The sequence below is a fragment of the Podarcis vaucheri genome (genome assembly GCF_965113315.1).
Source record: "Podarcis vaucheri genome assembly, chromosome: W".
Classification (NCBI taxonomy): domain Eukaryota; kingdom Metazoa; phylum Chordata; class Lepidosauria; order Squamata; family Lacertidae; genus Podarcis; species Podarcis vaucheri.
In genome coordinates this window covers 8,347,177-8,374,207 of record NC_138757.1, presented here as the reverse complement: position 1 = coordinate 8,374,207, position 27,031 = coordinate 8,347,177, and the positions used below count along the sequence as shown (strand labels likewise).

The following is a 27,031-nucleotide window of genomic DNA, read 5'->3' as shown; positions in this document are numbered from 1 at the left end:
CAGTAGAACTAAAATAAACCTTATAACGGGAAAACACAAGAAATTTATTGAATAATAATATCAAAATGAATTAAAAATGTATATTAGGACTATTGTTGAACAATATTTGTAAATGAATATAGACAGACAACAAGAATTGTATATATAGAAAGATTTATTTGTTTACAGACACTTTATGGAAAAAATTGAAGAAGAACAATTATATATAAAATGGACAAAGACAATGCGAAAAGTTAAAGACAACATAAAAAAGCCGGAAGGAGGAAGGAGGGAAGTCAGCTCAGGAGAGCAAGAACAAATGTGAAACATAATGTATGTGTATGTATAGTATGTAACTAAAAATTCAATAAAGATCATCCGGAAAAAAACAACAAAAAGCTTCCAGTCAGGGGGCAGGTGCAGAGAATATGGACCCAGGTTCATGGTGGTGGGAGACAGGACACACCCAAGAAAAAGAAAAGAGCTGGGAAATTATGGATAGTGAAGAACAGGAGCGAGCTGGTAGGTGCACTAGCCATGAACAGAGACAGAAGTCAGATGTGTTAGAAACAATACAGCAGCCAATTAACACTATGTCTCCCAAGAGTAGACAGCAGGAGGGGTCTGAGAGCTAGGAAGTTAGCTGCCGGGGGGGGGGGAGCAGGCACTCTGGGTAACAGCTCAAGCTTGAGGGAGTACATTGCATGGTCTCTGTGTATTTCTGTTTGATACTAATAAAAGTGCTGGAAGGTGTTGTGGTTCTGGACTGTCAGGAGTTAACACTCCAGGAGCGTTCTTATCAACTGGGTGCACTGCCCACATGATCTGTGCTTTTTTCCTTTGATCTGTGCTCTGTGGGGGCTGAGCTCTCTCTGGAGAGCAGTCTGTCTGAGAATGTGAGCAAGGTCGTTTCATTTTTGTTAAGAGGCAGAAAGCTGCGAACATGCAGCTAGGTTCTGTTTTCTGTTTTGAATGCTACTAAATAAAGAGTTTTAGACTAGAAGCACTGGTGTCGAGCTGAGTTCTTTGTCAATCAATCCTTTATTAGGCATAGCAAACCACACATTATAAAACAAGCACCGTATACAGATTGTGGAAAATACGAATTCGGCATAGCAATTTGCATAAATAATACAGTCTAACACTACCACATCACCGACCAATCAAGAACCACTAAATCTCTCTATAATGCCCCAGTCTTTCCACATGGACAGCACTCAAAAATGTAGCCACTATCAAAGTAATTTGATCATTCCTGTCCGATGGCAGGTCCTGAACCGTTGGCGGCATAGAACCGAGCCTATTAGGTTGTAAGGCCTCTAACAATTGTCTTCTGGCATAAATGCCAAACTCACAAGAAAAGAAAATATGCTCCAAAGTATCAGGTGTTAGGATATTTCCGTTCCACCTTAAAAGGGAGCAGGCTTTGTGAGTCACAGAGTCTGCGTATTTCCTGTTCACAGGATGTTTATGTTTTCTATTGCTTTCGTTTTTCTCTCTCGGTGCCTGAACGCTGAAGCAGGCGGTCATGTTTTTTCTCTGTTCTGACTAACGCAGAATAAACTTATAAATAATGCTCTCCTGCGTGCATCTTTCGCTGTGCATTATCTGCTGATAAGAGCGTGCATCAGCTCTGGAATGTGGCAAGCTATTTCTGGAGCTCGTGTCACTAATTGCTGATACTGCGTGTCTACGGGAGATCGATGGACGTCCGGAGGCGACATGGGGCCATGATGGACTTTGTCTCCCTGGCAGTATCCCAACATCAGGTTCCTGCCTACCACATTTGCAGCGGCGCTCTGCTTCTGGGAGAGCTAAATGTGAGGAGAAGCTGAGCTTACAGGGTTAAACAGCTCAGAGTGTGCGTCCTGCCTATTGTGGGGCGGAGAGACTCTCACTTCCGAGAGTCTCAGTTCTTTGTTCTGTCTGCTTTCGCTTTTTTCCGGGACAGACACGTTTGTGCGATGTTCCGTGCGTTGCTGGATAATGGCTAGATTCTGCTGTAAATAATTCTGCTGTGTGACTCTGCTTTGCTCAGAGCTTTGGAATGCGTGCTGCACAGCAGAAGCCTGCCGGACCTTTTCTCTTTGAGTAATAAATCTTCAGACTAAATATCTTCCTCTTAATATCATCGAGGGAAACATATTAAATCTGGCTAGCATAAACAGCCTGCACAGTTCATGATTCTTCAGATTTGTCATGTAACCCTTTTGAAAATCTCTACACAAAGGGAGATTTAAATAGATAGGAGAGTGAGTGCTGTGCTTTGCAACCTCGAGAGTGGAGAGAACACTTTTTCCTGTAAAATTCTTCCTGATAATTTCCCAAGTATCTTTGGGGTCAGAATTTTCAAAGTCAACTAGATGAAGCCCTATTGAGTTCAATTTTCTCCTACAAATCAATGATAAATTGTAAATTATATTATCACTTAAGAGATCGTAAAGGAGAGAGTTAGGAGATAGGACTCTATAATGCAGGAAGATCCAATATTTCAAGGTTCTCAACCATACTCTTACTGATAAAGGAAGTATTCCCAACTCACAACATACTGATTCATATTTAACAGAATTTGCAAGTCCTAATAATGACCTCAGAAGGGATGCATGAAATTTATCCAACCTCTTAAGGTCACCTGAAATCCACACTGGGGTGCCATATAAACGTTGGGCACAAAGTGTCATATCAATCACTTGCAATGCAGCTGGAATACTGTATATCTATTTCCTACAGGAGAAAAAAAAGGATTTAATATGGTGAGCTGTCACTTTAGCCTTAACTATTGCAGCACAGATATGTGTGTTCCAATTCATGTTATTTTTAAATACAATTCCCAGATAATTTAAATGCTTAACTTCTTGTATTAGATGTCCATTGATTATCCAATTTTTGGGGTTCCCTCTCTTTGAAAATTGCATAATTTTTGTCTTATCATAGTTAATTTTGAGGTTATTAAGAGAGCAAAATTTTGAGAAGCTCTTAAATAATTTTTTAAAACCCAAAGAGGAAAGTGAGATAATTACCACATCATCTGCATAAAGTAATAAAAAACTGGGATATTATTTAAATAAGGAATATGAGTGGTTACATTTTGAAGAGATAATGAAAGGTCAGATAAAAAGAGATTAAATAGAGTAGGGGCCAAGATACAGCCTTGCCTAACTCCTCGGTTATTCAGAATTGGGCCTACAAGTCTACCATCTTTTGAAACTTTAACATATGTTTGGTTATTGGAGTGTAAACTTTGAATCAATGTAAGCAGGTATGGGTCAATACTGAGGTGTTCTAATTTGGTCCACAGTTTATGTCAGGGAAGTGGGAACGGCTAGAGAGCCGAGGGGGGAGGCAAGCAATTATAGAGAGCCGAAAGAGCTTATGCCTGGAACTAGCTACTCACAGAACTGAGGAAGTAGGAGGCGTGCATTGCGGCGATGGGCCTGCTGGGGGAGGAGGAGTAAAAGATCGTCATTTGAGGCATCTGACTGAGATAGGCATGGATGTGCCTTTTGAACTCTTGCAACCGTTTTGAACTTTTGGCAATATATCTTCAGGACAGAAATGGCTGTGTGCCTGGAGCGTTATCTCTGCTAGTTTTGGCAGCATCCATTGCTGCTGAAGGCTAGTGAAAAGAGGAAATAGCCCAAGAATGGAGAAAGAGATTTCTGAACTGAGGAAGAGAAATGCCGGACTGGAAGCCCGCACTTTGGACCTGCAGTCCCGTCTGGAGGAAGCCAGAGCTGCTCAGAAGGGAGCCACAGGTGGGCTACTGGCAGGGGGCAAAGCTGTGTGGGTGGAAAGGTTTAATGGCAAGCCTGGATTTTAAGACTGAGATGAGATATTTTTTGGAGCTGCAAGCAGCTCAGTTTGCTGACGATGCTCAGAAAGTTGCTCACATAATTAGTCACCTGTCGGGGGGGGGGGCTAAAAGTTGGGTCCGGCCGTTAATAGCCTCTAGTGATGAAGCGCTTCGAAGTCTGCCCAAGTTTTGGCAAGCGATGGACTTTATCTACGCAGATCAAAGTTTAATTGACAAGACGCAGGAGGAGCTTTTGGCTTTGAAACAAGGCAAACCCACGGTGCATAGTTACTGGTCAGAATTCACCATGCTTGTGCATAAACTGGGATGGGATTTAGAATCAGAGCCTGTGCAAGCTTTGTTTAAGGCTGGATTGAACGCTGAAGTCAAGGATGAGCTTGCTAGGGTCCCCCCCCAAAGGATATGGATGGGTTAACGAAGGCTGCGCATGCGGTGGGGCTGAGGCAGGAAGCCAGACTGTGGGAAAGGAAGCAGGGCAAGGAGCGGAGTTTCCATGGTAACCACATTCCTGAAATGCCGGCAGCTGCCTCAGAAGGTCAACAAGAGCACTATTGAGTTATTCCACGATTTAGGTACATGGCCTAAATGATTAATAGCGTTAAAGAGCGTTAAAGAGCGGGAGAAGATTAGTAGCCCACCATTCCACATTTAATCTCAGCAGATCTATTGAGATGCCATCCATACCAGGGGATTTTCCTTGCTTAAACGAAAGAATTATCTTTTTCATCTCCTCAACAGTGATTTGAAATTGTGTGTGTCAGGGAGAGGCAAACGGGGAAAGAGCTGAGGGGAGAAACCAGCACTTACAGAGAGCCGAAAGAGATAATTAGTAGTCTGTCGTCTGACAGCAAAGAGGAGGCAGCGAGGGGGGGGGGATGAGCCCGGAACTAGTCATTCTGTAAACAGAGGAAATCAGAGGCGTGGTTTCCACAGACTTGCATGTTGGGCAAAAAAAGTAAAAAGAAAACAGACGCAGTATCTTTCCTGACCGGGTCGGACATGATTTGAAGCACTGGAGATGTTCTTTTGAACTTTGTAAATAAATCAAAGAGATTGTAACTGGCAGCGAGCCCGGAGTTTTTATCTATGCCGGCTTGGCAGCACACACCTCTTACAGCATGCCACATCTCTAATTTGCTGCTGGAAAGCTGGTGGAATAAGGAATAAGCCTCAGAATGGAGAAGGAGGTCTTGGAGCTGAGAAAGCGAAATGTCGCTCTGGAACAGAGATCGTCCGACTTGCAGGCCCGTCTGGAAAAAGCCAGGGCTGCTCAGAAAAGACCCACAGGTGGGCTATCGGCAGATGGGGGCCAGTCAGTGTGGGTGGAACGGTTCCATGGCGACCCGGAAAGTTACTTGGATTTCAAAACCGAGATGCGATATTTTTTAGAGCTTGAATCAGCCAAGTTTGAGAATGATGCCCAGAAAATTGCTCACATAATTAGACACCTGGCAGGAGGGGCTAGAAGTTGGATCCGGCCGTTAATAGCCTCGAATAATGAAGCCCTCAGAAATGAGGCCAAGTTTTGGCAAGCTATGGACTTTATCTATGCAGATCAAAGTTTAATTGACAAGACGCAGGAGGAGCTTTTGGCGTTGAAACAAGGCAAATCCACGGTACACAGTTACTGGTCAGAATTTGCTATGCTCGTGCAGAAACTGGGTTGGGATTTAGAGGCAGATCCTGTACAAGCTTTGTTTAAAAATTAATCCAGAAATTAAGGACGAGCTTGCAAGGGGGCCACGACCTAAAAATATGGATGAATTAACAAAGGCTGCTCTTGTGGTGGGTTTGAGACAGGAAGCCAGATGGTGGGAAAGGAAGCAAGGCAGAGAGCGGAGTTTCCATGGTGACCGCATTCTTGAGATGCCTGCAGCTGCCTCAGAACGTCAACAAGAGCAGGAGCCCATGGAGATAGGCACAGCCCAGGCGCGGGCGAGTTTGAAAGCCCAACGGTCAGGCGGGAAGGAGAAAAAAGACTGGCAAGCGGCAAAAATATGTTTTGTGTGTCAGAAAACTGGGCACTTTGCCAGAGTGTGTCCAGAGCGTCGTAACTGGCAGGGAATGGTGGAGCCCCAGCCTTCGGGAAACGAAGAAGCCTGGCTGGTGGTGGACCGGGGCAACAGCCAGGCGGGAGCAACACAGAAAGTCCTCGACTTGGGCACCCCAAAGCAAGCATAGTGTTGAAGGTGGTCCTAGAACTTCCAAATGGCCAGGCGGTGGAGGAGTTGGCGCTCACTGATTCTGGGGCCTCAGTGTCCTTTTTTAGCAAGGAGTTTGCAGCACAGCACCAACTGAACCTGAGGCCTTTGGATTTTCCTCTGCAAGTGACCACAAATGATGGAAGAGAACTGCTGGGAGGTGAAGTGACGCATCGAATACCTCCAATGTGAATGCGGGTGTCTACCCACTCCGAGGTCATCGCCTTTCACGTGGCCACACTGGCGGGTCCGCCTATCATATTGGGCATGAGCTGGTTGGCTTTGCACGATCTGGTGGCTTCCTGGCACCAATGGTCCCTGACGTTCGGTTTGACGCACTGCATGGAGAACTGCCTGGCTCAAGGGCAACCGCGACAAAGTGAGGGCAGGAGGGCAGCAGCATGCAGAGCAGGGACGAGCGAGATCCCGTCGTGTTACAGGGATCTACAGGAGGTGTTCAGCGAGAAAGAGGCCGAGACTTTGCCGCCGCATCGACCCTATGATTGTTAGATCAACCTGGGGCCACGTTGCCGGTGGGGAAGACCTATTCCATGTCGGAGGGAGAGCTCAAGGAACTAAAGGAATTTATTGAGAAAAATCTAAGAAGGGGGTTCATCAGGGAGTCCAAGGCGGCAGGGGAGAACCCCGTGCTATTCATGGACAAGAAATCGACTAAAGAAAGGAGGCTTGTAGTGGACTTTAGAACCCTGAACAGCCTGATCGAACCGGTGGCTTTCCCAATGCCAAGGATCGACGATCGTATGTCAGGTCCTGAGCAAAATTAAGGAGCATCGCTTGTGGGTTAAGCTGGAGAAGTGTCAGTTCCACGCGAAAGAAATCGAGTTCCTGGGGTACCGGCTGTCAGACAAGGGTTTGGCCATGGATCCGGAGAAGGTGAAAGCGGTGGTGGAATGGGAGAGCCCCAAGACCAGGAAAGATGTTCAGCGTTTCCTGGGTTTCAGCAATTTCTACAGGAAATTCATCAAGGGTTTCGCGAAACTGACGGCGCCCATAACGGACTGTCTCAGTGCCAAGAAAAAGTTTTGATGGACGCAGGCGGCTCAAGAAGGGTTTGAGAAGCTTAAGAGGGTCTTCGCTTCAGAGGAGCAACTGATCCACGTCAACCCCACTCAACCACTGCATGTGGAGACAGATGCGTCTGATCGGGCGATAGGGGCGGTGCTGCTACAGCCAGATCAAAAAGGGGAGTGGCGGCCGTGTGCTTTTTTTCCGCGGAAACTGAATAAATCGGAGCAAAACTACACCATCTATGATAAAGAATTGCTTGCGATCGTCGCTGCGTTCAAACAATGGCGGCACTTCCTGATTGGGGCGAAGCACCAAATTCTGGTGTGCACGGACCACAAAAATTTGGAGTACTGGCGTACGGCACGGGTGTTGTGCCAGAGACAGATAAGATGGGTGGAGTTCTTTGCCAACTTTAACTTTAAGATCCAGTATGTGCCAGGAGAGCAGAATGCGAGGGCGGATGCGCTGTCACGGAAACTGGAGTATATGGTGGGAGAAGGGCCTCCGGTGGCCTGACTGATGTTCCCCGAGAGCAAATGGATGTGTGGGGGGACGTTGGTCAAGGACAACAAACTAATGCAACTGCTCAGAGACGATGACTTTGCCAGATGAAAGATGGGGGAGTTAAGAGAGAAAGGGGGTGCTAAGGGGGGTTTCGAAATGAAAGGGGGGCTCCTGTACCATCGGGGGGCCTTGTATGTTCCAGGTGAAAACCTTAGGGGCAGAATTCTCAAGCAACTCCACGACAGCTGCACGGCAGGGCATTTTGGACAACATAAGACCATGTTACTGGTCACCTGGGAATTTTGGTGGCCCAGAGTGCGAGAGGATGTAAGGGAATATGTGCGAGGGTGTGACACTTGCCAGAGGGCCAAAGGGGGAGAGGGCGACCCCAGCGGGTTTGCTGGAACCGTTGCCCACACCAGGAAAGCCATGGGAGGTGGTGGAGGTGGATTTTATCACTTATCTGCCCAGATGTAAGGGTAAGACCGCTATCATGCTGGTGGTGGATCTTCTAACCAAAATGTGCCATTTCGTGGCCTGTTCGCATGCCGTGACGGCCGAAGAAACAGCCAAGTTGTTTGTAGAGCATGTGTTTAGGTTGCATGGGATACCTGCCTGGGTGGTTTCGGACAGGGGGACTCAATTCACCTCACGTTTTTGGCGCAAGCTCATGGGCTTGCTGCAGGTGGAGGTGAGTTTCCCTACGGCGAGGCATCCCGAGACCAATGGGCAAGCGGAGAGAACGAATGCTGTTTTGCAACAGTATTTGCGGTGTTATGTGAGTCAAAAGCAGAATGATTGGGTAGACAAACTAGCCGTGGCAGAGTTTGCTTACAATAACGCGGAGCATGTATCCACAGGGATGACTCCGTTCTTTGCCAATCACGGGCGTCACCCAAGGGCTTTCCTGGGGAGGGGGGAGGAGTCGTGGAGTGTTCCTTCAGCAGAACAGTTTGTGGAGGAGATGGAGGCGATCCACAGGCAGCTGCAGTTGAATTTGGAAAGGGCTAAGGAGGTATACAAGAAGGAGGCCAACAAACATCGGCGACCAGGGGAGGTCATCCGGGTTGGGGACAAGGTGTGGTTGTCCACGCAAGGGTTGCCTTGGAGAGGGGGCTGCAAGAAGCTCAAGCCCAGGAAGGTGGGGCCTTTTGAGGTTATACAGCAAATCAATCCGGTGGCGTTTAAGCTGAGGTTGCCAGAGAGCATGAGGATCCATCCGGTGTTTCACAGGTCACTGCTGTCCCCCTACAGGGAGGGGGGAAGGAGGCAGGGTAGTGGGGAGGGGAAAGACCCACCACCAGAAATGGAGGAAAGGGAGCAGTGTAACAAGGTGATGGAAATACTGGATTCTCGCTGGAATGGTGGACTTTTGGAATATTTGGTGGCGTGGGAAGGGGCCCCGAGTTCAGAGAATACCTGGGTCCCGGAAGGCAGTATCACCGACAAGGGCCTAGTGGAGGAGTTCCACGGTTTCTTCCCTGACAAACCCAAACCCCGGGGTAGGTTTTTTCAACAGGTGTTTGGGACAACGGACGATGAAGAGGAATTCAAGGGTTTCCGACCATCGGACGAAGATGAAGAAGAAGATGAAGGCATTTATTGGGGAACACCAGGAACTGCGGGTTTGAGGGAGGTGTTTGAAGATACGGATGAGGAGGAGGGTAGTTTTCCTGGCTTCTCCCCCACCACCCCAGAGGAGAGAGAGATGGAGACAGTCGAGTCTCCCGAACAGGAGGGGGCCTTTGAGGAGGGGGTGTTAGGGAAGTGCAAACGGCTAGAGAGCCAAGGAGGGAGACTAGCACTTATAGAGAGCCGAAAAAGCTAATTAGCAGTTTCTCATCTGACTCGGAAGAAGAGACAGGGAGGGGGGATTCAGAGCCCGGAACTAGCTATTCACTGAACAGAGGAAGTAAGAGGCGGGTCTTTCGACGATTGGCCTGCTGGGGGAGGAGGAGTAAGAAAAAGCCATTTGAGGCATCTGAGTGAGACAGACACGGACATGCCTTTGAAGCTCTTGGAACCGTTTGAACTTTGTAAATAAATTTTAAACACAGAAACTGGCTGCGAGCCTGGAGTTTTATCTATGCTAGCTTTGGCAGCACCAACCCCTTACATCATGTCCTTCCAATTCCAATGCTTCCTGCTTCTCCAGCTTCAACCAGTCTCTGATCCATACCAGACAAGCAGCTTCATATTATAATTTTAAGTCTGGGAGGGCAAACCCGCCTCTGTCCTTTGTATCTGTCATTATTTTGTATTTTATTCTTGGCCTTTTGCCCCCCCCCAATAAATATAGAAATCTCCTTCTGCCATTTTTTGAAGCATTCATCTTTTGAAATTACTTGAATTGACTGGAATAGAAATAACATTTTTGGTAGCACATTCATTTTGATCGCCTAACAGTGAGAGATTCATTCTGCTCCATATATCTAAATTTCTTTTAAACTCAAGCCAGATTTTTTCATAATTGTTTTTATATAAATTTATATTCCTTGATGTTAACCAAATCCCTAGATACGTAACCTTTTTGTGGACTTCTATCTCAGTGTTTTGCTCTAATTCTTCCCCCCCTCTTCTTTTAAATTTTTAACTAATAATTTAGTTTTGTTCCTATTTAACTTAAATCCTGCCACTTCCCCAAATTCTTGAATCTTTTCTATTACTTTAGGGAGTGAGGTTTTTGGGTCTTCCACTGTTATCACTAAGTCATCAGCATATGCTTTTAATTTAAACTCACTTTTCCCTCTTTTTAACATCTATAATCTCTTTATCTGCTCTTATATTTTTGGCAAGCACTTCCAGCACCAGGATGAACAGCAATGGTGATAATGGACATCCTTGCCTAGTTCCTTTTTGGATCTTATATTCGTCTGTTATTACCTGGTTTATATTTAACTTTGCTTTTTGCTCTGAATAGATTGCCCTTTAAGAATTTAGGCCTACATTTAATTTCATCTAGTAATTTTGTCATGAATTTCCAAGAGATGTTGTCAAAAGCTTTTTCAGCATCTATGAACATCATTGCCGCTTTCTTTTAATTTTTAACCTCCAAGTATTCTATTATGTTCAAGATGTTCCTTATATTCTCCTTCATTTGTCTACCTGGAAGAAATCCTGCCTGATCTTGATGTATATACTCGTTCAGTATATTTTTAAATCTATTAGCTAATATATTTGCAAACAATTTGTAATCATTGTTTAGCAAAGAGATAGGCCTGTAATTTTTAATTTGCAGCAAATCTGTATCTTGTTTTGGAATTACTGTAATGTATGTAGTTATATTGGTCAGTCCTTGACGTGCTAATTGTTTAATAATCCGCAATTAGCTCTTTATGGCAGCTTCGGCAGGTCCGGCACACTTCCTCTGCGCGATCTGCTCCTTCTTCCAGTCAAGCCTCAGCAGAGTGACTCACAGCGGTAAAAGCTGTCACGTAGCTTCACTTAGTTTCAGACAAACACACAGAGCACAGTAATGTCCATTTACAGCTCTTTATTGCATCATTTTTCTCAGATATTTCCAGGACTTCTCGCAGCCATTATAAACTGCGTCTTTCTCTCTCAACGACCGGAGAGGAACAGACAGACTCCTCCCAATCTCCTCCCAGCTTCGAAAACTGACGTCAGAATGGTGTGGCATCATGGGAAGAACTTAACCTGTTAAGTTCCAACCTCAACAATGTAGGCCTCTTTTCATGTTTCTGGAATCTCACCTGTATTCAGTATTTCATTCATGGCATCTTTCAGTGGGTTAATTAATTTTTCATTTAATTTTTTGTAGTATTTAGCCGTGAGTCCATCCGGACCTGGTGACTTGCCATTCTTAGAACTTTTTATTGCCTCTAACAGTTCTTGGCCTGTTATCCGGGTGTTAAGAGTCATCCTTTGTTCATCTCTTATATATGGCATATTACTACTTCTGATATACTCTTCTATTTTAAAGGTCCCCCCCCCCTTTTCTGTATAGATCTGAAAAATATTTTACAAATCCTACTCTTATTTCTTTCGACTTATCTGTGATCTTTCCATTTAAATTAATTTTGTTATTGGAGTTCCTTTGTTCATTTTGTTTAAACTGCCAAGCTAATAATTTTCCTGGTTTATTTGCATGCTCAAAATATTTTTGTTTCACTCTTTTTATTTTCCAACTGATTTCCTCATTAACTATCATTGAGTATTGAGATTGTAAAGTTTTAATTGCCTGTTTTACTGCCTCTTTGTTTGCTTTGTTTGACAGCTGTTTCTCCTTTTCTGTAATTTCTGCTAATATCTCTTTTTTCTTTTTCTCTCTCAATTTTCTTTTATATGAGTTTTGTTGTATAAAGAGTCCTCTCATAACTGCCTTACTTGCATCCCAGACCGTCTGTAATTTTGTCTGTCCTTGACTGTTTATTTCAAAATAATCAGTCAGGGCCTTTTTTATTCCCCCCCCCCAAATTTTTGATCATCTAGTAAGCCATCATTCAGTCTCCATCTGAAAGAAATTTGACTTTCCTTTTGTAATTCCATAATCAAGGAATTATGATCTGAAAAGGTTCTGGGATTAATTTCAATTTTTTGACTCTTGTCTCCAATTCTTTGGAAATCCATAAAGAATCTATTCTCAAGCTGCTGTCATGTACATGACTATATTAAGTGAACTCTTTTTCGAACAGATGTTTTGTTCTCCATATATCTATCATATTTAAATTTTGAGCCATGTCAAAAAAGGTCTTTGGTAACTTACCTTCTTTTTTCTCTTTTTTCCTGGCAGATCTATCTTTAGCTAACGAAGGAACTCCATTTAAGTCTCCCATTAAGATCATTTTTTGCTCTGCAAATTCGAGTAGTTCTGTTTCTAGTTTTTTAAAAAAGGTTGCTTTCTTATCATTGGGTGCATAAATGCCAACCAAAATCACTTTCTCTCCCTGAATTTTAATTTGTATTATTAAGAGTCTACCTTTCTCATCCTTTTGAATCAGTTTGGGTTCAAGTGCAGGATTAATGTAGAAAACTACTTCTCTCTTTTTTGTTTTGTCTGATGAGATGAAGTCCATACCTAATTTTTTATTAATTAGGACCTTCTTATGCTTTTTTGCAATGTGTGTTTCTTGAAGACAAATTATATCTAACTTTTGTTTGGCTATTACATGTCCAATCCGATTGCGTTTAGCTTTACAGTTCAAACCATTCACGTTCCAACTCAGTTTTAAGATTGACCATTGTCAGAGTCAGTTACAATATCTGGTTTGTTTTTTTATCTTGCACCTTCCAGTGATAGGCACTCCAAAGTGGCTCTTTGTTCTGCTACTGGGTCTCCTCTATCCTGTTTTGGGTCTAAGTCTCTTCTGTGTTTTTCGAATAACTCTCTCACTTGAAATTCTGATGTTAATCTGTATCTCTTTTTCATAAATGTCAAGGATAAACCTTCTGGGAATTCCCATTTGTATCTGATGTCTGCTCTCCTAAGTGCTGTTGTTAAGATCCTGTATCTGGTCCTTCTGAGCCTCAATTTCAGTGGAATTTCCCTAAAAATGTCCACTTTCTGTCCGGCAACCATGAGATTGTCTTCAAAACTCTTTTGAAGGATTGCATCCTTCATTTTTTTTATACTAATGTTAATAAGACATCTCCTGGCTGCCCTTTCCCTTTACCTTGGTGTGTCCGAATTCTAAAACAGCTCTCTGAAAGTCCCTCCAACCAATCTTCCCTTTCCCCCATCCACTCCGAGATTGTCCGTAAAATGTATGTTTCCAGAATGGCCTGTGTGTCAGATTCTGGCAGTCCCCTTATGCATAGTGTCCTGTCTCTTTCCCTTAGTTGCAGAAGGGGGATCTGGTCCTCCAGTTCTTCCTGTTTCCCTTGAACCCCTTCCACAATTCCCTTCATCCCTTTTTGTTCCTCTCTCAATTATCCTCCCTCGTCTCTGACTTTTTGCAGTTTGTCCACCTTGGTTTCCAGTTTATTAACCCTGTCTCCCAACATCCCAAATTGCTCTTTCAAAACTCTGTTTGAGTTTTCACTATCCTTGCATACTTGTTCAATCAGTGTTTGATTGGATTGAGTAAATTCCTGCATTGACTGAACCATTTCTTTCCTGAATTCAGAAAGTTGCAGTGCCAGAAGGTCCGTCTGCTCTTTCTCCCCTTTATCTCCCATCTCTGCTTGCCCACTAGCCCTTCTACCGTCCGCCACAGCTGCAGCTGCTCTCCTCCTTGTTGTTATTGCACCCTCGTTGCCCACCATCTCTTATCAGTTGGTTCCCAGTATTATTTGAGATGTTCAAGGTCACACTGCCAGTCCAGTTCTCTCCAACCGTGAGACATTCCCCCCTCCCAGAGTCCTTACAGTTTCACTTTCCCTCTTGTCTGCCTCCTCCCTCCAGACAACAACAAATCATACAATCATATAACAAAAGGAAGGCACAAACCAAAAGAAGAAGAAAATAGAAAGTGACAGGGGACATAAAATATACAATTAAAAGGGTTTAAAATAAAAAAGGCAGAAGAAGGTAAAAGATAATTTAAAAATCCAGAATGCAGACGAAAGGAAAAATTAAATCAGTTCAGCTTTAAATTTATGTCTTTAAGAAGCTAAAATGTTCTTTAATTTGTACTTATCTGCTTGTAATTGTAATTAATTTTTACAATGCAAAATTATAAAAGAAACATCCACATTATCACCAATACAATCTTTTTGGACTTCCATCAACTCCTCTGATAACCCTCCGTCTTAATCACTTCTTATGCATTCCCTATTTGATATTGCCTTACGTTAATAACATCTACTACCGGTACCTCTTTTTCGTTTTTACAATATTTCTTACTATTAATTCTTCACAGAGCTTCCTGTAAACCTACAAACGTTGTCTGATCATCGCATATACTTTTCATATAATCTGTAAATTTACTCCAGTCCTCTAAATTTACTCCAGTCCTCAGTGAACCTCTGGTCCCGCCAGTTTCGAATCCTTCCTGTTAGTTTATCAAGTTCTGCGTAGTCCATTAATTTCATTCTCCACTCTTCCATTGTCGGTAAATCTTCTTGTTTCCATTTTTGGGCCAATAATATTCTTGCTGCTTTTACTGCATATAAAAACAACCTACATTCTTTCTTGTTAATTTCATTTCCCATTATTCCTAAAATAAATGCCTCTGGCTTCTTTATAAATGTATATTTCAACATTTTTTTCATCTCATTATATATCATCTCCCAGAAGCATTTTACCTTTTTACACGCCCACCACATATGGTAAAAAGTTCCCTCTTTTTCCTTACATTTCCAACACTTATTACTTACTTTATACATTTTTGCTAATTTTACTGGTGTAATATACCATCTATATGCCATTTTCATCACATTTTCTTTTAACGCAGTGCAAGCAGTAAATCTTAATACTTCATTCCACAATTTTATCCAATCATTTAATTGTATATTATACCCAAAATCTTTGGCCCAATGAATCATAACCAATTTAACCTCCTCATCTTTTGTATACCATTCAAGCAGCAATTTATAAATTTTAGACAAAAATTTTAAGTCATTATTCAAAATTTCTTGTTGAAACTTCGATTCTTTTTCAGCAAAACCTTTTTCTCTAACATCTTTTTTAAACATTTCATTAACTTGAAAATAATGCAGCCAATCATTAACATGCTCTTTTACTTCATCATATGATTTCCATTTCCATTTACCCTCTTCTTTAATTATTAAGTTCCCATATGTTATCCACCTCCCACTCATATTGATTTTCTTCACACTCATCACCTCTAACGGAGACAACCAATGTGGTGTTTTTTGTTCCAATAGGTTTTCATACCTATCCCAGACTTCTATAAGAGTTCTTCGAAAGATGTGGTTTTCAAATCCTTTATGAACTTTTTTCTTATCATACCATAAATATGCATGCCAACCGAATCCGTTATCAAATCCTTCCAAATCCAACAATTCTGTATTTTCTAATTTCATCCATTCTTTCAACCAACAGAGGCATAATATAATTTCAAGTCCGGCAAGGTGAAGCCTCCTCTTTCTGTAGCATCTGTTAATAACTTAAATTGTATTCTCGGCTTCTTACCCTGCCAGATATACCTTGAAATTATCCTTTGCCATTTTTTAATTATCGCTGCCCCTTTGATTATCGGAATTGTCTGAAACAAAAATAACATCTTCGGTAACACACTCATCTTTATCGTTGAGATTCTTCCCCAAAATGATAACTTCAACCTCCCCCACACCTCTAGACCTCTTTTGATTTTATTCCATATTGGTGTATAATTATTTTGGAATAAATCAATATTTTTGGAAGTTAACCAAATTCCTAAATATTTAACTTTCTTAACCACTTCTATACCTGTTTGTTGCTGCATTCTTTCAATCAATTCCTGTTCCATATTCTTAGCAATTATCTTGGTTTTTTTCTTATTCAATTTAAAACCTGCAACTTGACCGAACTGTTCTATTTCTTCCAATACCTCTTTAACACTTGTTCGGGGTTCTTCAACTGTTATAACCAAGTCATCGGCAAAAGCCTTAACATTATATTCATTTTTACTGACTGTCACCCCCTTTATCAACTCACTATTTCTTATTGATCTTAAAAAGACTTCCAGTAGCGATATGAATAAAAGTGGTGAGAGAGTCACCCTTGTCTTGTGCCTTTAGTAATTATGATATTTTCTGTTGTTACATTATTAACTATCAATTTTGCTCTTTGCTCAGTATATATGGCTTTTATACCATTAAGAAAGTTTTGTCCCATGCCCATAAATTCTAAATTTTTCAACATAAATTCCCAAGATAAATTATCAAAGGCCTTTTCTGCATCAACAAAAATTAACATTGCTTGTTTATCATTCCTGGCTGTCAGATATTCCATTATATTAATTATATTTCTTATGTTATCTTTCATCTGCCTGCCAGGAAGAAAACCTGCTTGGTCCTTATGTACAATTTCTTTTAATAATTTCTTCATCCTATTAGCTAATATAAGGTAAAGGTACCCCTGCCCGTACGGGCCAGTCGTGTCCGACTCTGGGGTTGCGCGCCCATCTCGCTTAAGAGGCCGGGGGCCAGCGCTGTCCGGAGACACTTCCGGGTCACGTGGCCAGCGTGACGAAGCTGCTCTAGCGAGCCTGCACCAGCGCAGCACACGGAAACGCCGTTTACCTTCTCGCTATACAGCGGTACCTATTTATCTACTTGCACTTAAGGGTGCTTTCGAACTGCTAGGTGGGCAGGAGCTGGGACCGAACGACGGGAGCTCACCCCGCCGCGGGGATTCGAACTGCCGACCATACGATCGGCAGGTCCTAGGCTCTGAGGTTTTACCCACAGCGCCACCCGCATCCCTCGATTAGCTAATATACTATTATTAGCTAATATACTTGCAAATTATTTATAATCATTATTTAATAACGAAATCAGCCTATAATTTTTGACTTGAGTTAAATCAGAATCTTGTTTTGGGATAAAAGTGATATAGGCTTCTTTCCAAGTTTCTGGTATTTCTCCCTTCTTTAAAATATTATTCATAACTTCCTTCAACGGCACAAGTAGGATGTGTTTCATTTCTTTATAATATCTTGCAGTAAATCCATCCGGTCCTGGTGTCTTCCCGCTTTTCAATTCTTTTATTGCATTTTTAATTTCTTCAATCTCAATTACTTCGTTCAGCCTGTTTAATTTATCCGTCGGGATTTTCTGCACCTCTTTTTTCTTTTAAAAATCCTCTATTTTCTTAATATTACTTTTCTCCTTTCTTTTATATAGATGTCTATAAAAATCCACAAACCCTTTTCAGATTCTTTTTGGATTGTCTATTTCCTTATCTTCTACTATGATTTTGTTTAATTGTGTTCTGTTCTTTCCTTTTCTTAATGTGCCAAGCCAGCCATTTCCCTGATTTATTTGCAAACTCAAAGTGTTTCTGTTTCATTCTTTTGATATTCCATTCTACTTCTTTATTTATTTGTTGGGATACTGCCAGGGAGACAAAGTCCATCATGGCCCCACGTCGCCTCCGGACGTCCATCGATCTCCCGTAGACAGTATAAGCAATTAGCGACACGAGCTCTAGAAATAGCTTGCCACATTCCAGGGCTGATGCACGCTCTTATCAGCAGATAATGCACAGCGTAAGATGCACGCAGGAGAGCATTTTTCATAAGTTTATTCTGCGTTAGTCAGAACAGAGAAAAACATGACTGCCTTCTTCAGTGTTGAGGCACCGAGAGAGAAAACGAAAGCAACAGAAAACATAAACATCCTGTGAACAGGAAATACGCAGACTCTGTGACTCAGAAAGCCTGCTCCCTTTTAAGGTGGAACGGAAATATCCTAACATCATTATCATCGCAAATTGAGTTTGTAGCATTTTGATATTTTGTTTTATTTTCAAATTATTAGGTCTATTAATCAGATTCTTCTCATTTTCCATTATCTGTTTCAGAATTTCTTTTTTCCCCTTTTCCCCTAAATTTGTTTTTAATCGCATTCTGTTCAATAAAGAAACCTCTCATCACAGCTTTGCTAGCATCCCAAAGTATACTTGCTTTTGTATCTTTGTTAACATTGTTTACAAAGTAGTCTGTTAAGTTCTTTTGAGCTTTTGCAATTATTTCCTGATCATCAAAAAAGTTTTTCGTTTATTCTCCATCGAAAAGATTTTTCTTCAAATCCTTTTAATATACACTTTAATATACACATTGCATTATGATCCAAAAAGACCTTTGGTTGTATTTCAGTCTTTAAGATTCTTGATGTTAACTCATTGGAAATCCATATCTGATCAATTCTTGACATTGACTGATTTGCTTCTGAGTGGAAAGTAAATTGTTTTTCTAACGGGTGTCTTAATCTCCAAATATCTACCAAATTACAGTTCTCGCACATAAAGAAAAAAGTCTTTGGTAGCTTTCCTTCTTTTGTCTTCCCCGTTGTTCTTAGTCTATCCATTTCCATTGATACCACTCCATTCATATCTCCAATTATTATAATCTTCTGATCCATAAAATCAAATAATTTTTCCTCCGAATCTTTATAGAAGTCTGTTTTGTTACCGTTTCGTGCATATACCCCGACTATTATCAATTTTTCGCCTTGCCAATTGACCTGAACTGCAAGAATTCTACCGTTATCATCTTTGAAAATCTGCTGTGCTTCCAATTTATTTTTTATATACAATACCACCCCTCTCTTCTTGCTTCTGTCAGATGAGATAAATTCGTTTCCTAGTTTTTTGTTAATTAATATTTTTCTGTGTCTTCTTGCCACATGTGTTTCTTGTAAACAAATAATATCTAAATTCTTCTTCTTTAAATATTGTTCAATTTTATTACTTTTTTTTAATCATTCATCCCATTAATATTCCATGTCCACAATGCTTGTAATTGTCTCAAACTGTCTTGGCTTACAATAGTTCCAAAGTTTATGTCTGCATATTATTTCCTGTTTGTAATTCCACGGCAAGTTGTCTTATTATTTAATTCAGTAAAGTGCTGTTGTTTGAATCAACAGGTCCTTCTTGGCAGGCTCTTTCAGTTGCTTGGGGTGTAGAAATTAATATGGAAGCTGTTCAAGGCTCTTTCCCACTTTCTGGGTTTTCCCCTGATGTGCTAAGAGTTCCCTGCTGGCTTCCTTTATTTCCTTTCTTTCCCCCTTCCCTTTTCAGCTCTGCCAATTTTAAAGGTCTGCTCCAATTCCTCCAGCTGTCAATAGATTTTTACTTTGTAATCCAACAGATAACTTGATGCAGTTACTGTATGTATCCTTTTGAATGTAACCATTCAGCTAGGCAGAGTAAAATGCATCCATTCTCCATTGCTGTAGTCAGTCTCTATATCCCTTTCACAAAAACGTTCCTTTGCAGAGTTCACCCAAAGAAATCGGAGGCTGACTTCCTGTTTTGCTTCCGGTTCGCCAAATCAGTTTTTTTAGCCTTAATTTCAATTTTAAATGTTTTATTTGGCCTTTACCTCTAATCCACTGCTTCTGGTGATGGATCGTAACTTCAGCAGCAGGCTGCGTTGGTGCCGAGAGCGAACTCAAACCTTTTCCCTTTCTCGTGCACACAGCCGTGGCCAGGAGACATTCGGGGGGGGGGGCAATTTTTTTCTGCTCTGCTGGAGCCCTCAGGTCCCCACTCTCCTGTGGGGGTTTTTTTGGGGGTGTGCTGAGCTCTAGCGCTGCCCTCAAAGCCTTTCTGCCAGCTCTGTGTGGTGGACGACACTTAGCACACCGCCATTCTCCTCCGCAGCAGACTGGAAGTTCCCATCCGTCACGTCCTGTCCACCTCCCTCTGACTCTTCCTGCTCCTCTCCGGCATTCTCTGGCAGTCCCATGACATTAACTGAAGAGTGTGAGATAAATAAAGGACCATCTTAGCGATGGAAGTGCTAAATAAGAAAATTAGAAAGGGGAAAAAAACATTAAGGGAATAACACTCGGAAATAAAACATGCAAACTATGGGCATTCGCGGATGATCTCATTATAACAATGGAAAATCCTAAAGAAAGTATCAACAAATTTTTAGAAATCATTAACAACTATGGGAGGTTGGTGGGGTTTAAACTAAATAGTAAAAAGACCAAACTTATGGCTAAGAACCTCACGGTTCAAGAGAAAGAACAAACTGAGAGGACAACACAATTGAGGTTCTGCCAAAAAATGAAATATCTCGGAATATGGCTAACATCGAAATCATTAATCTTTATCAAGACAATTATATTAATACATGGTCTGAAGTAAAAAGGATATGCAGTTTTGGAGTAGACTAAATTTATCTTTTTGGGGACATGTATCGGCTATAAAAATGAATATCTTGCCAAAGCTACTATTTCTGTTTCAAACCATTCCAATTATTGGGGGCACAGGCTGTATAACAAAATGGTAGAAGGAAATCTCTAAGTTTATTTGGCAGGGGTGCAGACCGAGGATAAAACATACTCTACTTATTGATATCAGGGGGGGGGGGGTTCGGCCTTCCTGATTTAAATTATATTATGAAGCCGCATGCCTCTCTTGGATAAAAGTTTGGTGTCAACTTAAGAATACAGATGTACTGGATTTCAAGGGGCATGATCTCCGTTTCGGTTGGCATGCCTATTTAAATCACGACAAGTCAAAAGTACATAAGAGCTTTACCAACCACATAATAATAAATTTCGTGGTTTAAAGTATGGGCAAAATATAAAGCCCTGTTGGAACCAAAAACCCCACGTTGGATTTCTCCCTTAGAGGCTAAGGCAATTTTTTTAAAAATATGAAAGGAAGTTGGCTGACTTATAATTTGTTACTAATACAAGATGGTAATCAAATAAAATTAAAGAGATATGAAGAAATAAAAGATCAATTATCAGGATAACTAGAATACCACCAGCTCTTTGAGACATTTAAGCAGGATTAAAAAAATAGATTTAACAACGAGCCCTCAAAATTAGAAAAAGAATTGTTAAATAACAATACCAAAATTATTTCCAGAATGTACTGACTCCTCCTTGACTGGGAAGTCAAGGAGGAGGAGGTGAAGGCGGTCATGATTAAATGGGCACAAGACATCAGACGCACCATTATGATGAGTGAATGGGAAACTCTTTGGGAAACTAACATGAATTTTTCTTATCTTCTTATCTATCTGTTCATCCTGCTCCTCCGGAATTGATCTTAATCTTAACGTTTTCTCTCTTCTGTGCATCTCGATCATAGATATTGCGTCTAAGACTGCCTCATGAGTCTCTTTCATTTCTACATTTTCTTTCTTTATTTTATCTGTTTCTCCTTTCCACTCTCTATTCTCTTTCTGTACTTTTCTCACCCCCTCCTCCAAGTTAATTGTTCTGCCCTTCAGTTCTTGTATGATTTTTGACATCTCCATTTTTTTTACAACTAACTCATTCATTTTTCCTGTTAACTCTGTCACCATCTTTGCATTTTCGTCAATTTTCATTCCCATCCTATCCAGTTTTTGGTCCGTAGTCCTAGCATTTTCATTCATCTCTTTCTTCATTTCTAAGATGTCTCTTTTCAATCCAAAAATTAATTGTTTCATATCCATATCCATATTTATATCTGAATCAACATGTGCTGGTCCCGTGGGGGGGGGGTTACCGTGCAGCGTGGTCTGAGTCCGGTCCTGGGTTGAGGGTCTGAAGGCTGTCTGTCAAGGGCAAAGTGGGGGCCAAGGCAAGATGCCGGGCGTGGTCAGGAACTCCGGAAGAGCAGGTCAGGGTGCTGGCAGGAACAGGTTTTCAGCGATGTTGCTCCCGCAACCTGGGACTGGGCTGACTGGCCTTTATCTCCTCTGGGGCCTAGGGCGGTCCCGGCCCACAGGTGACTCGCCTCTCCTGGCCTTAAGGCGAGCACTCCTCCTTAGAGAACTTAGTTCCCTCCACCTCTCTGCCCTGAGCCTCTGCAGCTCAGGAGAGGCTGGAGGGTTACTGGACCCAGAGGCAACCTCACCTTCCCCTGACAGGGCTGGGAGAGGAGCACCTGCAGGCAACGGGTCCTCAATCACCTCCGGAGCCAGAGTGGATTCATCTGGTGTCTGCTCCTGAGGATCTGGCACAGGTGCAGGCCCTTCAGATTCAAGCCCCTGCCCTGGCTCAGCCGGCCCTGGAGCCGGGGACTCCTGTGCAGGCTGGGAATCTTCAGGTTCAGCCTCTGAATCAGATTCCCAAGCCATCACACAACAGTTGAGTTTCTTCTGCTAGGATTGGTAACAGAACTTGATGTCACTGTATTTACAGATTTCTTATTTATATTGGACATATCAAACCCAGTTTTTTTGGTTCAGGGATTGTTTTAGGAAGTTAAATTGATAAAGCAATTATATGGTTCAGTTTCACTTCTTACTATCCTAGTGGTAATCTGGCAATCACACCCCTAATCAAATTACCTTGTACCCTTAGATATCTAAGGCGTGTTTAATATTTTAACCACTGAAAAGGTTTAATAGTTAAGAAAATAGTTTCAGAATTAGCAAAGTGGCTTGAAATAGAAGATCAAGAGATGGCACATAATATAGAGAGAATCTTTAGAGTCAGATCCAGCAAAGCTAGAACAAATAATTGGCCGGGGGACTGCCTTGTAACTTTTGTAAATATGGAAATGAGAGATAAAATTCTCTGAACTTGTAGTAAGAAAAAACTTAGAATCCAGGAGACAGATATTATTATACATAAAATCATTTCATCCAGGCTTCTAAGAAAAAGATATAAGTACAAACCATTAGTAGAGGCCCTAAGAGGAAAAGCAATTGTACACAGGTGGGAATTTCCAGAGGGAATTTCCTTTTTTTCCCAAAGGAAAAAGAAGAAGATTTACTTCATGGGAAGAAGCAGATAAATTCTGGAGAAGGCATAGAGAGGAATTGGGAGGTAAAAAACAGCTGGGTGGAGGAGTGGAGGATAAAGGAAAACAATCAGAAGAGGAGGAAGGCTAGGAAGCGGGGTTAAGGAAAACATAAAGGTTCAAAACTATATCAAGAACAATTTATACTGACTGAGAGCAGTTGTATTTTTACAGTTAATTTCAATTTGTTGATCATTAAACTCATAAAGTGAATTATGGATTTAAAAATAATAACTTGGAATGTGAATGGCTTGAATGAGAAAACAAAAAGAAACAGGGTGGAACATATTCTTAAAAAACAAAAACTTGATTTGATATCTCTACAAGAAACTCACGTCGCGCAACAACATATAAGAATGCTATCCAATAAAAAGTTAGGAATGGACTTTGTATCTTCAAACAAAATAAAAAAAGAAAAGTTGTAATTTATGCTAAATCCTATTTGGAACCAAAATTGATCTTCAAAGATTCACAAGGAAGAGTTGTAGTGATAGAAATAAATTTACAAGGAGAAAGGATAATAGTTATTGGCATTTATGCTCCTAATGAGAAGAAGAGTGAGTTTTATCAATCCTTAGAAGGGAAATTATTGGAGCATGTGGGAGAAAAGATTATATTACTAGGGGATCAGAATGGAATGGTAGCCCCAGATCTGGACAGAGCTAAAAAGACGCCAAAAAGAAAACAAATGGAATTACCAAAAACCTTCTTTCAGTTAACAGAAATGTTGCATATAGATGATGCTTGGAGAACTCAAAACCCATTTAAAAAAGAATTCACATACTTTTCATATCCTAACAACACAGCCGGAAGAATAGACACAATTTGGATATCAAAAGATTTAATCCCAAAAATATTTAAGACTGAAATCCAACCTAAAACATTATCTGATGATAATGCAGTATTTGTCTAGCTGAAGAGGGAAAAGGAAAAAGTATTTAGATGGAGGTTAAATGAGAGGCTATTAAAAGATGAAAAAATATTAGACAAAGCCAAAAAGACTTTAAAATAATTTTTCGATTTCAATTTAAATAAGGAGACTGACTTAAAGATCGTTTGGGATGCCAGCAAAGCTGTCCTTAGAGGATTTTTTATACAGCAAAACTCAATCCAAAGAAAACAGAAAGAAAAGAAGCAAGAAGTGGTAGAAGAGATCAGGAAAAATGAAATCGAATTATATAAGAGACCAGATAATGCGGAAATAAAGAGAAATATTAAAATACTACAATCACAATATTCTATGATAATAAATGAAGAAATGGAATGGAAATTAAGATTAATGAAACAGAGAAATTTTGGGGGACTTCCTGTTTCCGGCGGTGGAAAATGGCTGATCCCACAAGATCGGACCTCAGCCGGTCCGATAATTCAGGGCTGATATGGGGGTAATTAGCCCTGGCAGCCTCCCCAGGGCAGGGGAGGACTGTCTCAATGACCCGCGGTCTGCCCCAGATTGCCGATGTGGCAGACGGCAGGGGCACTGGGTCACGGAGCTAGGGACGGCTGACACTCCTGCGACGCCACCCCATAGCCGGACGTATCTGTTTGGGAAAATATAAAGATTTGGAAAACAAACAGACACGCTCTGAATTGAAGAAGCTGGAAAAAACCTGCAGTATGTACAGTCTCTGGTGCAAAAGATCGTACTTCAAAGAGATCCTCATCATGACGTTCCAAGATGGCGATGAAAGGTAGTAACCTAGTTAACTTCGTCTGTCCTTAGATTAAGTTTTAAGTAGTTTTAAGTAGTTATTTTAACCCCCTCTGGGCTTTTATTGTTTTTATCGCTTTAGGCTAAGTTTCAAGTAGTTCTAAGTAGTTTTCTTTTTACTCCTCTGGGCTTTTATTGTTTTATCACCTGCTTCGTGCCTTGCTGCCTTGCCGCACCCCCCCCCCCCGCTGTGCATTTAGTGCTGTGGAGCTGAGTAATCTTCTGAAAACGAGTGAGTGGGGAAGGGAAGGGAAGAGGTCTGGCTTGACTTCCCTGCCGTGAAGGGGCCCTCCGTCACTGGAAAGGAAAAACAAGGTGGGTGATCGGAAACACCGAAAAAAGGGTTGAAGCAAGTCCTTTTCGAGTTCCTTCTGAGTCCCGTCTGTGTGAGTGAGACCGTCTTCAGCAAATGAGACTGATAAAGAGGCTCGGCTTGGAAAATAATTACCACCCTTCACCTTATATTAATCAATTATATTAATTAACCCCCAGCTTCTATCAGCTTTCATCAACAAAAAGGACACTGGGAGCTGACGGAAGAGCTCTCAAGCTGTCAGAGCTGCTTCCAGATCCGAGCTCACAGAGGATCACGCTAGCCAGCATTCACTGTATAAAAGTCTTTATTGATTTACAGTTTCCATTTTCAAGCTGTAGCGCGCAACTCTACGTCTTATAAGCTAGACCGGCGAAGCTCTGTCTGAGTCTCCGCCTCTTGTACACCAACTTAATACCCTAGCCTTACTCCACCTTTTCCTCCTGACCGTTCTTCTCTGGGTCCCTCTGCCCCCCGTGGTCTCTTCCTTCCGGGACTCTTCTGACACTGACCCCCCGGACCCTTCTGTCTCCTTGCAGCGGGCTTTAGGACCTGGCTCCCTTTCCGGGCTGCTTACTGTGCCGCCTTCCTGTGCATTTGAACTTGGCGCGCGCGCCCAACCTCCCACTTTCCGTTTGACCGTTTCTTCTCTCTCCGATGGAGGTGTGGCCACTCCTGACTCATGTCCTCCCCCCTGCGGCGAGCCGCCTGATCCCGATGCCTGGCGCCCTTCTCCCCCACTGCGCTCTGTTGGGGATGTTGGCCCCGATTTCCAACTGCTGCTCTCTGAACCCCCTTTTTGTCCCTTCTTCCTGGGGTGTCCCCCTAAGCTCCCCCCTTGCTCTGGTCACTGGCACTCCTTTCTGTGAATCTTCCGATTCACTGGAAAGACTCGGAGATCTCGGGTCGTCGTCATCGCTCATCTTTCCTTCGGACTCCTCCCCTTCACTCTCTGTTTCCTCCCTTGCCCTCGCCTCTGCTCCTGAACCCCTGACACAAGCCTTCCTCCCTTCCTCCCTCTCCCAGCTCCACCAAAGAAACATATTGAGAATCAGTGCTCGCTGATGAGCTAAGCAGGAGAAAGCTGCAGATACACCTCTATTCATCCATTGGCCCTGCTAATTAGACAGAAGCACTGGGGGACAACTGGCTTTCTAATAGACAACTACCCAACATGGTCCTCACTAGAAAGATATGTAAGGAGATGGGTATCTTGCCAGATACACCACTTAGCCCCCCGGGACCCGGAAAGAGACAAAGTAAAATTATAAATTACTTCCCCAAGAGGGAGAAATGCATGAGTGAACAAACTGAACCAATTGCTGACGAAGTCACTCCTCCCCCCCTTACTTATCTTGACCGGTCACATTACCTCAAAGAGCTTCAACAAAACTCTGGAAACACAAATTCCCCAAGAAGCCTGGCGCAAGAGCTAGTTCTAGCTGAGAAAATTGAGGAAAATATTTCTGTCGTCTATAATCAGCGGCCCCTGGCAGAATTAACAACATGCCACCAAGACCAGGCGTCCATTTCCAAACACACTCAAACTGAACTGAGTGATGGCCTATTTCAGGCCCATTTCCAAGATATAAATACAGACCTCTCCAACATAAAAAAATTACTTGACAATAACAAACGGATTATTGCTGACCCTTGTGGAAAATTTTATTCCCCAACCAAAAGAGACAACAGCAATTGATGCACCCCAAGTGCGTAAACCAGATGAACCTGTGCATAACCCTGATGAACTAGTGAAGATGAGACAAGCAGTAACAACCAAGAAATTGCAAAAAAATAGATCAAAAGCCCGGGGAAAGAAAACTAAGAACATTAAAACAACAAGGAAAATAAAGATAAGCCGACATAAACAATGGCAGAAATTATTTAATCTACTCCCATTGGACTCAAATAAATCAGCTGCACGAGATAAAAAAGAGAAAGGCAGGAAGGGGGAAAAGAAGCCATCACCAAAGCTAATGGCTAAGGTGGCATCTCTGAACCAGAGTTCAGAACCAAATGGGAGGACGGAAGCAACGTCCCAGAGCTCTGGTAACAGTTCACTCAGTGAGCCAGACTCTGGAGGAGAAGTGGTCCCTAACAATGAAGGCAGCAAACCGCTTAGCAAATCGGGAAATGGGGACGATGCAATGCC

The 27,031-nt window shown here is 42.0% G+C and overlaps 2 long non-coding RNA genes across 2 annotated transcripts in view; one reads left to right on the top strand and one right to left on the bottom strand.

Annotated features, from left to right (window-relative positions):
• LOC309523341 overlaps window positions 1-27,031 on the bottom strand; it is a 708,831-nt gene that overhangs the window by 272,590 nt on the left and 409,210 nt on the right. Inside the window, exon 2 of the long non-coding RNA XR_014215311.1 lies at window positions 17,713-17,803. This is a non-coding gene — a long non-coding RNA (uncharacterized lncRNA). The remainder of the gene's footprint in view (window positions 1-17,712; window positions 17,804-27,031) is intronic.
• The window catches only part of LOC309523349, a 521,358-nt gene that overhangs the window by 90,205 nt on the left and 404,122 nt on the right, over window positions 1-27,031 (top strand). The gene's annotated exons all lie outside the window — the stretch shown is intronic.